Source organism: Oryctolagus cuniculus, chromosome 2, assembly GCF_964237555.1.
Source record: "Oryctolagus cuniculus chromosome 2, mOryCun1.1, whole genome shotgun sequence".
NCBI classification, from domain to species: domain Eukaryota; kingdom Metazoa; phylum Chordata; class Mammalia; order Lagomorpha; family Leporidae; genus Oryctolagus; species Oryctolagus cuniculus.
Window position 1 is genome coordinate 105,555,907 of NC_091433.1, and position 9,645 is coordinate 105,565,551.

Consider the following 9,645-nt stretch of genomic DNA (forward strand, 5'->3'; position numbering starts at 1 on the left):
AGAGAGAGAGAGAGAGATCTTTCATTCTCTGGTTCATTCCTCAGATGATTGCAACAACCAGGATTGGACCAGGCCGAAGCCAGGAATCAGGAACTTTATCCTGGTCTCCCACATGGTGCAAGGGGCCTAAGCACTGGGACCACCTTCCACTGCTTTCCCAGGCCATTAGCAGGGAGCTGGATAAGAAGTGGAGCAGTCGGGACTCTAACTGGTGCCCTCATGGGATGCTGACATTGCAGATGGTGGACTTTACCTGTAGACCCAGAGATAACATATTCCCAATCTACATTATGGTCAGGGGCTAAATGCTCTACCAAATAAAGAATTCAACAAGTAAAAGGTAAATGGTAAGATAAACATTTCACGCATATGTAGTAAAATTTAAAGTAATCATATCATTAAAACTATAGTAGTATGGCATTCTTAACCATTGGTCTGACAAAGATATAAAAAAAGTTTGACAAAACAATGTTTGCATCAGTACTGAAACACACAGGCATTTATTTCATTTTTTGTTTTTGCTTTTTGATTTTTTTTGTTTTGTTTTAAGCAAAACATTCTAGGAAGAATTTATTTTAAAACTGTGATTGTGACTAGACCACAGGTTTCCCCTGAGCACTTGATGGTTTTGGCCATGGCTCCAGAATCAGCTGTTTCCTCTTGTGTTGAGCTGCAGCCTCCTCCGTTGTACAAAGAAAGATAACCCGGCCATTGCCACAGCAAATGAGCTCGTGCTTCACATAACTGGCAGAACTAAAGCTGCAGAGTTCTTTCACATAATTTTCCATAACTTGATACATTAGGTAACCTGAGAAGTTTCCAAATGAAATAAACTGTAATCATTTTATGAACTTAGAATCTGTCCAACATACTGTGTAAATGACAGGGACCACAAAGGTCAACTGACCATGACCCTTCCCATGAAGCCTGTGTAAGAATGACCCTGCCTCCTCCCTCTACTCTTACAGGTAAATGAAGCTGATATGGGCTAGGGAGGGAGTTAGTGAACAAAGAAGCTAAGAGGCTTACAGTATCCTCTATGTCTTAGCCTCACACAGCTAAAACTGTACCCACTTCCTTAACAATTTGGTACATCCACTTTCCCATGATGCACCTGAGCCTCACTCTTCCACCAAGCATAAGACACCATGATGAACACAAGTATGCTGAGCTCCACACAGAGACACCAGGAACTTTTCCAAAGATCACCAAGTGCACTGAATCCCCACCCAAACTCCAGCCCATTTGCATATTCAATTAGGGCAATGCCCCCTCCCCCATAAAGAGGGTGGCCTGAACTGGAATGGACACAGCAGCAGGGGCAGCAACGTCATCAGCAGTTCTCCCCACCCCCAGAGAGGGAGGCTGCCTACCTTCATCAGAGTGTGTACTATCTCTATTTTTTAAAATAAATCCTGCTTCCCTTCTTGTACTTTATCTGTCTTTGCTTTGAATTCATCTCTCATGCTGAGACATGAACTTGGAGTAAATCCAGCTGGAGACGCCCACCCCTCCCCACAACAAAACCACTAGGTTCTATGTTAACCTCACTGCCTGTTCCAAGCTGACACCTCCAGAAGTGGGTACTTTTGTTAAACCAATGGACAACATCCTCTGAAATTTTGGACACAGAACCAGGGAGCATAATAGAAACGTAAAACTGAGAAGTTAAAGAGGGTTGAGATTCTGCCACCTGGAAGTATTTTCCTAGAGAGGCTGCAGACAGAAAGAAATTGGGATAGATCTTGCATTTGTCACTTGCAACTGCAGAGCCCTGAAAGCCCCTGGCATACCGTGGTCCCTGGAGAATCATCTGTGGTTGAATGACAATTCAATGATTGACTAGGGGTAAGAAATTTTTAGGACATAAAGATAAACCTTACCCTGAAGTTCAATCCTTGTAACTTGGTCACTTGATGTTTGCATAAATCAGCAAATAGAGTGTCCAAGAGATTGAAACACTTATTTTGAGAAGTATCATGAGATATTGTGAAGACCGTGCTCTGAGGTGAGAAATGAGCAGCAGATGATGGGTAACATAATGCCAAATTCTTCTTGTCTAAAATTAAAAAGGTTGATTCTGTAGTTAAAGCAAAGGAGCATTTATTCTTTAACTATTTCCCATCCCTATCTTAATTATTGACAATCTTCTTTTGTTTCTAAATAAAATATTTATGTTCATTAAGCCATAGCTAAAGCTAGGCATGTAGGAGATATTAAGTCATACATAATACATTTGTAGAAAATAATAAGTATGGTGCTCCTGGTAGCTTGTTCCCTAATGCTATTTAATTTAGAAATAAAATAGGGCCCATTTATATGGGTAAATGCAATGAAATAATTCTGAGTTGTGTATCCAGAATTAAAAGCAAAGAACATAATACGGCGAAGGTTAATTATATCAATATATTCCTTCAAATGAAAGGAAGTATACTTATTAAAGTGAAACACCCAGGGAGTGTGTGTGGTGGTAAAAGATTATATATCTATCTCTTTTAGTTGCTGAAATCCATTATACTCCTTAACTATAATAATAACTACAATAATAGTAAGTGGTTCTTAAATTGCACTTTTCAAATTTGACATTGTAATACTTTGCATTTATGTGGGCATTTATAGTTAACCAAGCCCTCCCATACAATACCTCACTGGAAATACATTCCCAGATTGTGCGGCAGGCTGGACAGAGAGGGCTCTGTCTGCCTGGCAGATGAAGAAAGCACCTTCAGAAAGACTACACTACCTGCACACTATTGTCTGTAACAGTCAGGTCTCTTCTTGGGTCTCCCAGCAGTTTTTTCATATCATTTGAAAAACAAGTGGCTCATTTGATATGTTATTCCATATGGGACATATATGTTGACAAAAAGGATGATTGAGTGGTAGGTACTTAAGAACAAAATCTTAAAATTTGATGCCTCTTTAATAGTCTTTGAAAACTAAGTATTAGCCATAGTAACTCTTTAGAATATTTCTTACATTAATCTTGTAAATTAAGTTTACAAAGTCCTTTCACATAAATAATGTAATCACTGTGTTGAAATTCTAGTATGTAAAAAAAATTCCATAACTAGAGAAATCAGCTATATTTCCAAAGTTTTCCATGCTAGGAAGGACAGATAGAAGATGCTGCCTGGGTCTGATTCAAAGCTAACTACAAAGTGGAACCCAATCTGTCTTATCAGTAATTTCCCCAAAAAAGCCATTAAAGATGTAAATGTCATTTCTCCTGTAGAAAACCATTTGCAGATGCCAACCATAGTGTAGGAGGCAGACATTAGCTAACGGTAATGACATACAAATGATTCTCAAAGTCAAGTTTCTGGCTCAGAAGCTTCTCTTCTCAATTCTATTTTCCTGAGGTTTAAGACCATGTAGCTGGTGAAGCAAAAGAGACACTGGGGTGACTGAACGCATATGTGCAGGTATGAGTGTGACTAGGATTTAACTTGGCACTCTGACTTGCTTCGTGATCTTGCTTTAGCATTAGCTGACTCTTGTTAAATATTGGAAAGATCACCTCCAATCAGTATATTTGCTTTGAGTATTCAGTGAGATAAAGTATGCATGGAATCCTTCAAAAACTTCATGGAAATTGGAGTTAAAAGATGATAATTGTCCTGAAAAATTGTTGAAATCAATGCATAATTCTTTTTAAGTACACATTTTTATGAATTTCTTAAAGAGCCCTTGTATGATTGGATTTAATATTTTCACATAAAAATATTCTTTTAGCTCCATTTTCCATACACTTTTTTTTTTGACAGGCAGAGTGGACAGTGAGAGAGAGACAGAGAGAAAGGTCTTCCTTTGCCATTGGTTCACCCTCCAATGGCCGCCGCAGCCAGCGCACCGCGCTGATCCGATGGCAGGAGCCAGGTATTTATCCTGGTCTCCCAGGGGGTGCAGGGCTCAAGCACTTGGGCCATCCTCCACTGCACTCCCTGGCCACAGCAGAGAGCTGACCTGGAAGAGGGGCAACCGGGACAGAATCCGGCGCCCCGACCGGGACTAGAACCCGGTGTGCTGGCGCCGCAAGGCAGAGGATTACCCTAGTGAACCACGGCGCCGGCCCATACACTTCTTGAGGTATCCTTGCAATGTCCTTTGTCTCATAAGTAAAAAAATAAAATCCTTAAATACTCATTTTAAAGCAAAGAACCTTATTTAAATATGCCATACTTTAACAAAGAAGCCCAGAGTATCCAAGAAATTCAAAACTAAACCCTCATCTAGGTTTCTTTCTCCAAAAATTGTGCCATTTCTTCTTAGAGCTCCCAGATCAACTGATGATACTTCCATCCTCATGAGTCACTTGGCCTCAGCAATTTTAGCTTCAACTCTACCCTCTCCCTGTCTTCCCTTTTTAAAATGGCCAATAACATTTATAATGTGGAAATAAACAGGAACACCCAAATAGGAACAAGCAGAGACTGTTTATCCCAATATGTAATAACAAGGGAGTTGGCCACCATTATTTGCATTTTGACACAGCTGCAAAAGCAGGCAAAGGAGGTAGAAAGCGTCATGGTAGGGGCAAGGGCAAGCTTTCAGGTGAGCTGTGATTGCAGACTTTGGGGGTGTGGCAGGGGCTGCCAGTGGCCAACTAGAAGCGTAGGATCCTCTGTGACTTGGAAAGGGAGAGCATATTTGGCTTTCTCTTTTTTGTTCTTAAATTGAAGCTTGCTTGGGGTTGAGAAAGGGGGGTTAGGAAGCTGTTGATTATTAATCAACTCTTGGCAATTTGGGGATTGTTTCTTGGCATTTGGGATTGTTGCTAGAGACAGTGTTCTGACCGCCTACCACATCTGACTTATACTAGTGGCTTGGCTTCCTGGACTGGTTACCGTGGATTTGTGTTCACTTCCTGAGTTGATACAGATTATAGGTCAGAGTTATATTTTTATACATAGTCTGGCTATTTTGTTTGCATATTCAGTCTCTCAACAGGATTCCAGGGTTCCTTCCTCCAAATACATTTATTTCATGGGCCTTTGTACCTTGTCCCATTCCCTTGTCCACGTACCCCTCACAGTGCCATTGGAATGCTATCACATAATTGAATATTACACTCTGTTGTTTAAAAACTGTACCTTCTTGCTTGAGGGCAGTATCTTGATTGCATAGTGTGCATTATGATGTCTTAAGCTGAATCCTGAGGAAGTCAAGCTCAGCACCCAACAGCTCCATCTCTGGGTTGGGACAGTAGGTCCCAGCCAGCAAAACATGGAGCAAACTCCACACTGTTCTAGACCACTGCTTCCTTACCCAGGTAATAAGCCAAGAGTAGAATCTGGGTCACCATCAGAGGGTCTTATGCAGAAAAGGGCTTCCAACATTGCCTGGCTCCCTTCCCTCTACTCTCATCTCCGTCAGTGTCTCAACACTCCTGCGACTCCATCTCCATGACCGCCTCCTCCTCCTGTCTCATTGTGTGCCGTCCATCCTAAGCCCAGAGCTTTTAAGCAATAATCAATTTTCAAGCAGTACTTGTAGAACTAATTCCCTCCTGGACATGTGCTTTGTGACTATATTTAACTCAAGTCCAATCCAACAGATTTAAAGGTTTGAAAAAGCCTTAAACTCATCTCCAGATTTGCAGAGGTCTCTCCAAATCTGTGCCTGTGGGGTGACACAGACACTTGTGAAGATAATGAAACAATCACCCTCCTTTAAAGAAAAACAATGCCCTTGTGGATTTTTGAAAAGACTAAAATCCACTCTGTTGACTGCCATCTTGCTCTGGGACAGCCTTGGTGGGGTCTTGTAGTCTTTGCTGTAGTTTAATCTGCAGAAAGCACCCTGTGTGCAAGGGGACACAGCAGGACTGAATATGGCTCCTGGAGCAACTTGAATTCACAGAAGGCAGCTCTTTGAGGGCGCATCTGTTTAAGAAACTCACTTCGACCTTCAGCTTCCTCTTCCTCATTTCTTCTGGATGAAAATCCCCTCTCTGACACCTGTGGGTGGCAGATGGGAGCCAGTATTTCCGATTGGTGACAGTTTGCCGGCCATTTCCTAGGGAATGGATGCGCAGGAGGTAGAGAGGCTGAAGGCAGAACAGGGGAGGGCAAACTGATCTTGGTCCCGAGGTCCTTCTTTGATGTGTGAAAAGAGAGCATTTTAGGTATAGGAAACTGTGCCATCTCTGTTTTTGCAGGAGCGGCTCTTCCTTGGGAAAAGGAGTTTGATGTTATTGTTTTGGTTTAATACCCGGGTTTTGAAGCCTCCAAAGCTAGAAAGACCGCGAGTATCTGCACCTCCCCGGCTGTCTTCAGGGGAAGCGGCTGCAGCCCTCGGTTCTGCCTGGGAGCCTGCTGAGTCAGCCTGGCAGAGAAGTCGCAGGAACCCTCGGAGTTTAGCTGGAGGCCTGATAGAGTGTGTGCTCCGGAGAAGATGTTTAACCTGCATGGGAGACGCCCTATTGTTTTGACCTTCACGACAATTGGGTGTAAAACTTTGAGTAAACACCTTCCTGACACCTATTACGGGGACTCGGCGGGAGGCGCAGCCATTAATCAGAACAGCCGCGGGAGGCGACGGCTGCTGATGGAGCCCTGGAAAGATGACTCGGTCCCCTGCAGCTCTCTCTCTCTTTTGCTTCAAATTAAAACCCAAAGAAATCAAGAGAGAAAGAAACTCCATTTGGATCGTACTTGCCTCTCAGAAGAAGGGGCGGTTTCAACCTGCCTGTGTGAAGAGGAGGCAAGCGGAGCCTGCCTGTTGCTGTTTGTGGTCGAATTCTCACGTGGAGCCCGGAGTTGGAAGCGCCTCTCTAACGGAGCCGATGAAGCTAGGCCTGGGGTGACAGCACCCGGATACTGCCCAGGACCGAAATGGCTGAGACTCCATTGAGCACTCAGCCTGTAGAGACAGGAAGTGTGTTAGAGGGCTTGTCCTGCGAGTTTGGAAACTAAGTGGGGTCACAGAGCAGAGGTTGGAAGTACGGGGCCATCATTCAGGCTACCTGTTTTCAAAGCCAACTTTGTCTCTTAAGAGAATCAATTTTTACCCCTGTTTCTCATCTATTAAATGGATCCAGGAATGTGAATACCTAGTACTTAAAATTTTTAAAAGGTTTTTTAAAAAGCAAATTTGCTTGAAAGCAGAGTCAGAGAGAGAGAGATTTTCCTTCTACTGATTACTTCCCAGATGGCCACAACAGTCACATATAGGCAAGGTCAAAACCAAGAGTCAGGAGCTTCTTTGAGATGTCCCACATGGGTGCAGGGGCCCAAGCACTTAGGCCATCTTTTGCTACTTTCACAGGCACATTAGCAGGGAGCTGGGCTGGAAATAGAGCATCTGAGACAGGAACTGGCGCTCATGTGGCATCTTAACCCTCTGTGCCACAAAGCTGTGCCCTAGATATTTTCTTCTACCCTAGGTATTACTGAGATAGAATCTTGTGTTCATACTCCCCCTTTGGATTTCCTCTGTACCCTCCCTCAGTCACGTGATGCGGCCTTGTTCTGGGTCAATGCAGGGGCAGAGAGATTGAAGCCTGTGTTTAAGGCTGGTGTCCCCCAGGCTAATGGTATGAGAAAAATAGTATTTTGAACAACTTCCAGAGAATGGGCCGGTGCCGCGGCTCACTAGGCTAATCCTCCGCCTAGCGGCGCCAGCACACCGGGTTCTAGTCCCGGTCAGGGTGCCGGATTCTGTCCCGGTTGCCCCTCTTCCAGGCCAGCTCTCTGCTGTGGCCTGGGAGTGCAGTGGAGGATGGCCCAGGTGCTTGGGCCCTGCACCCCATGGGAGACCAGGAGAAGCACCTGGCTCCTGCCATCGGATCAGCATGGTGTGCCAACCACAGCGTGCTGGCCGCGGCGGCCATTGGAGGGTGAACCAACAGTAAAGGAAGACCTTTCTCTCTGTCTCTCTCTCTCTCTCTGTCCACTCTGCCTGTCAAAAAAAAAAAAAAAAAAAAAAAAAAAACCTTCCAGAGAATGAATATCATGCTTTCACCGTTCACCATGGAGTGGAAAGCAAGCGTGCCTACATGTTGTAAGCAGAGCTATGAATACTATCCTACGAAGAATTCAATGAGCTGAGAGCAGATGAGATAAAAATTTGAAAAGCAGAGGCTGAAGACTCCAGGGCTGGACATCACTTACTCTTCAAAATCACTCTCTTCAGAGTGAAACGCAGCTGCTACTTCAGCATGCCTCTTACTTTCTTGGGATTTGACTTCTAAACTTCAAAGCTTAAGTTTTCCAAACTCAACTCCAATGCTGATTTGGATGGCAGCAGAAATCACAGGAGCGGGATGAGCCAGCTCAAGGTCAGGTCTTCACGGGTGTTGGATCTTCTCAGTCACCGCTTTGTGACTAGTAAGTAGTAGGACAGCATCATGCAACAAGCTGTCGGTTGTGACAGGTGACCCCTGAGCTGTTGCTCCTTGTTGCCACTGATCCCTCGCAACATGACTTCCTGTGCACTCTGATGTTTCTTTCTCTGTGAAAACACCCAACCTACCTGTTGCCCTGCAAGTTAAGAAAAAAAAGAGAGTCATTTAGTGGAACTTAGGTTTAGCTTTTGTTGTAAAGATTTTATTTACTTATTTCTTTATTTCAATGGCAGAAAGAGAGGGGAAGGGGTGTCATGGAGGGAGACACGCACAAAGAGTGAGAGAGAGAGAGAGAAAAAGAGAAAGTTTTTTTCTCATGGGAGAGAGAGAGTGAGTGAGTGGTATTTCTCATTCACTAGCTCACTACTCAAATGTCTTTGACAGACAGGGCTGGCCTAGGCTGAAGTTAGGAGTAGAAAACACCATCCAAGCTGCAGGAGCCATCACCCGCTGCCTCCCAGGGTACCTGTTAGCAGGAAGCTGGAGTCTGAAGCAGAGCCAGGACTGCAACTAGGCACTCTGATATGGGGTAGATATCCTAAGCAGAGCCTTAACTGCTGCAACACACCACCCTTAGCTTTATTTTACTTCACACCATATGCTAATTTGAGTATGAGATCATTGTTTATCTGGATTATCTATAATAATACAAATGGGTAAGTTTATTGTGAAAAGCACAAATTGCAAACAAATGAGGTTCATAAAACTTTGTTAGGGGGCCAGCGCTGTGGTGTAGTGAGCTAAGCCTCCACCTGCAGTGCTGGCATCCCATGTGGAGGCTAGTTCTATTCCCAGCTGATCCTCTTCCAACCCAGCTCTCTGCTATGGCCTGGGAAAACAGTAGACAATGATGCAAGTGCTTGGGCCCCTGCACCTGCGTCAGAGACCTGGAAGAAGCTCCTGGCTTCAGATTGGCTCAGCTCTGGCAATTGTGGCCATTTAGGGAATGAACCATCGATGGAAGACTCCTCTTTCTGTCAGTCCCTCTCTCTGTGTATAACTCTACCTCTCAAATAAATAAATCTTAAAAAAAAAAAGCATAACATATAAAGAAAAATTTTTTTAAAAAACAACTTTGTTAGTAAATCTGACTGAGAAATTAACTTGTTTATTAACTAGATTTTTTAGAAGATGTATTTATTTATTTTTTTTTGAAAGCTACAGTTACAGAAGGAGATAGAGAGTAAAGAAAAAGAGAGAGAGAGCGAGAGCGAGAGAGAGAGGTCTTCCATCCGCTGGTTCATTCTCCAATGGCAGCAATGGCCATGGCTGGGCCCGGCTGAATCCAGGAGTCTGGA

The 9,645-nt window shown here is 43.8% G+C and overlaps 1 long non-coding RNA gene across 1 annotated transcript; it reads right to left on the reverse strand.

Moving 5' to 3' along the window:
- Positions 1-471: 471 nt before the first annotated feature.
- Positions 472-9,384, reverse strand: LOC138848547 (uncharacterized). The gene is made up of 3 exons (XR_011386443.1): positions 8,115-9,384; positions 1,884-2,059; positions 472-808 (listed from the first exon to the last, which is right to left on the reverse strand). It is a non-coding gene; the product is annotated as an uncharacterized lncRNA (long non-coding RNA).
- Positions 9,385-9,645: the final 261 nt, after the last annotated feature.